Below are 3,703 nucleotides of genomic sequence, written 5' to 3'. Positions count from 1 at the left end.
ATTGTCCACTAGAACTCCAAGATCCCTCTCACAGTTGCTACTATTGAGGAAGGTACCACCTATACTATACCTGTGCATTTGGTTTTTCTTGCCTAAATGTAGAACCTTACTTTCTTCACCATTGAATTTCATTTTGTTAGATAGCACCCAATGTTCAAGTCTGTTAAGATCCTTCTGTATCTTAAATCTATCTTCTGGAGTGTTGGCTATTAGTGTCATCTGCAAATTTGAAGAGTTCCCCATCTATCCCCTCATCCAAATCGTTGATGAAGATGCTGAAGAGCACTGGGCCCAGAACAGAGCCCTGTGGCACCTCACTACACACTTCCCTCCATGTAGATGCAGTTCCATTGAGGACCACATGCTGAGTACGCCCGGTCAGCCAGCTATGAATCCATCTGGTGGTGATGCTGTCTAACCCACATTTTTCTATCTTATCAAGTAGTAGGTTGTAGTCTACTTTATCAAATGCCTTACTGAAGTCCAAGTAAATTATATCCATAGCATTCCTCTGGTCCACTAATTTTGTCTAGTTACTTGAGAGCTATTAATAAGTATTTGATTGATTAAATTGCTTTGATTGAGCAGGTAGAAATGCCTAATTCAGTTTGTTTGGACTCAATATGGTCAGATCTGGATGTATCTGGATGGAAGACTTCCAGGGAATAGCATGGCTACCTAGACTGGGAAGATGAAAAATAGTGAAGAAGACAGTGGCAAACTACTTCTATTTTGTTGATTGATGATGAAAGTGCCCATGAAGTCACCAAGAGAAGACTTTTTAGAGAAGACTTTCCTAATATTGTTAATTTTTGCTTTATTGAAATTTGAAGATCCAAACATGATAAAAATTCAATGAACTTTATCCGGAATAGTCTAAATACATCTATGTATTTTTTGAAAACATTCATCTTTATGTATACCATAGAATATTGTATGTATTTCTTTCACAGTTTTGCCTTTAGTTGAATAGCTTCTTCTATAGACACACAAAATGGCCCGATCCAGTGCAAACAAATTCTCAATTATTGCAAAGAAATGCATTTTAAATATGGGCTCAGTATTTAAATCAATGGTTTATACGGGTTCTTAAAGATGACAAGGTTCATATTTTAAATAAGGTTCATATTTTAAATTTCTTTATAGAAAAATATTGTTTGCTTCCAGAATGTTGGCATATTTTGGATGCTGACTTGCTTCCTTCTTTTATGTGAATTAACCAGCAGACCAATTTTTCCCAATTTGTTGCCTTCTAAAAGTACTAGATCAGGATTTTTCAAACTGCATTCCACAAAATCCTGGAGTTCCATAAGATGTTTCTGAGATTCTGTGAGAACCTAAAGGCAAAAAAAAAAAAGTTCACAAGTTATTTTTCTAATATTGGGATTTTGACTCTTGATTAAGTAATCCATTATTATTATTATTATTATTATTATTATTATTATTATTATTATTATTATTATTATCATTATTATTATTATCATCTAACTGTTTTGGTGGTCTGAAAATACCACTTTAGACAGTTCCTACCTTCCCCAGCTCTTATGGTTGCCTACAAATTTGGAGGGGAGATAAGCTCCTTCTTCCAAGGGTTCCTCAATAAAGATAATTTAAATAGGCTGCCACAAATAAGGTTGAATCTATACCCTGCCGGAGTCCTTAGCTCTTCTTACTCAAGGTTGTTGTTGTTTTTTGTTAGGAAAACTAGAAAGGAAAGTTCTTTGAATCTTCCCATCCAAAGCCTTGAAATGTAGAACTGAACAAATCCTTTGCCAGTCCTGAAATTAAAAAAAAAAAAAAAAATCCTGTGTAATCCTGCAGTCTTGCATGTAAGGAAGATTTTAATGAAAATACTCTTATAAAAAATAAATCTATATATACAAATCAATAAAAGGGTTTATTGGGGAGAAAAAGAGAATATAGGAATATTAAGGGAAGAAAACAGTTACCAAGGGAAATCCAAACAGAATCAATACCGCCAGCCTGGGTAAATTAGTTATTTCTCTCATCCCATCAATGAGCTCTTGGTTTTTAGCACATGCTTGTTGCAGAGAAGATGGTTGGAAGGAAATCATGCAAGCCCTACTATAGGGATGTTGTGAGACAGGGCCCTTCTTGTTCCTTATCCTCTTGATATTTTTCTCTTTTTTTTGTGGGATTTTCCTCAGATATAAAGAAAATGGGGGAGGGGGAGAAATGAAAGCCAGTCTCTTGGGGAAACCAACTATTGCTTTACCCAGCCAAGGCCGGTCTACAGTATCTGTCTCTGTCTTTCTGTCTGTATATTATTACAATGCTTTTTATGTAATATTACGTATATTCAAGAAAATGAAAGGTTATCTACAAGTTAAATCCACCATGATTCTCTGTGGAATTATAAAACACGATGCTGTATAACTGGAATGAGATGCCTACTAAGTGGCAGAACTTCACACATAATGCCCAGCTACTGTGGTTTAGAAAATAATGGTTTATGAGTTAGCATGTATAAACTTAGCAAGGTTTAGCTTAAAAAGCATGCTTAATACATGAACATAGCTATGTGGAAATGCCCCCATTAGGACCAGGGCCAGCTCTAGACATTTTGGCACCCAAGGCAAAGTCACATTCTGGTTCCCCCTGTGGTTTGGCTCATCTTGCCATTTTGTTAGCAATTCCAAAAGAAATTGTTTCTTAATTATATATAACCACTGACTAGGCAGACATGTTGGCTTACAGAATGCACTGTTACCGTTTTTTGCTTTTTTATTATGGTTTATTTTTAATTCTCCAAAGGGTCCCCTATAATCTGGTGTCCTTAGAGCGGTGTCTACCTGGCCTTAGCCCAGAGCCAGCCCTGATTAAAACCTGATAAGCCCAGCGGAGAGAGGGAGAGCTACTACAGAGGAAATATCTCCTTCAAATTGCACTTGATTCGAAATGCTTTCATGGACACTTTCCTTGCATTTGGCAACAGTAACATTTCAGGATCAGGTGAGCCATATCACAACTGCTTCCAGGCAGATTCCACCTAGACTAGTCGTTGGTTCCTTCTGGGTAGAAGGAAAAGAATATAAAATTATTCTTGTCTCAAGAAGCATTTGCTTGAATTCCTAGGTGATTCTACCAGAACTCTTCAATACTCTATGCTTATAGATTAGAATTTTAGACATCTTTTTGGTTTGCCCTCTGTTCCAAATTTCTTTCTGAACTCACTCCAGACTGCTGCCTGCAGCCCAGACATGACAGCTGCAGATAGAATTTGAAAAGGCTGCTAGCTTTCCTACCACTTTTGTTTTAAAGCTTTGTCATCAGCACAGAATTCCCTTTTTTCAACGCAGATTAGAGCATGCTGATTAAAATCCAATTAGTAACCATCTAATGTTATAGAAGAACAAATTAATCTGCCAATTCTGACCCAATTTAAATGAAGCTTAATTGGGTTATTCAAATACAGGCATATAGGACATTCCCACAAGCTTTGCAAAATACCCAGGATGTTTAAAGAACTACATTTGCAACATCTTCTCAGTATAAAAGTATATCTGTAGCCTTTAGCAGGAGAAATTTTCAGAGTCTCAGCATTAGTAATGGATTTAAATGTTCAGATTTCCCATATGGGACTAGGAAATTAACAATTTTCTGAGCTGTGAGAATTAAAGCAGAGAATCCATTAAGAGCTATAGCTGGACCAGCATATTTCTTTCAATAATCAACACCTTTT

The sequence above is a fragment of the Protobothrops mucrosquamatus genome, unplaced genomic scaffold (genome assembly GCF_001527695.2).
Source record: "Protobothrops mucrosquamatus isolate PMUCROS unplaced genomic scaffold, P.Mucros_1.0 scaffold444, whole genome shotgun sequence".
Classification (NCBI taxonomy): domain Eukaryota; kingdom Metazoa; phylum Chordata; class Lepidosauria; order Squamata; family Viperidae; genus Protobothrops; species Protobothrops mucrosquamatus.
Note: the sequence above shows the minus strand (reverse complement) of the source record.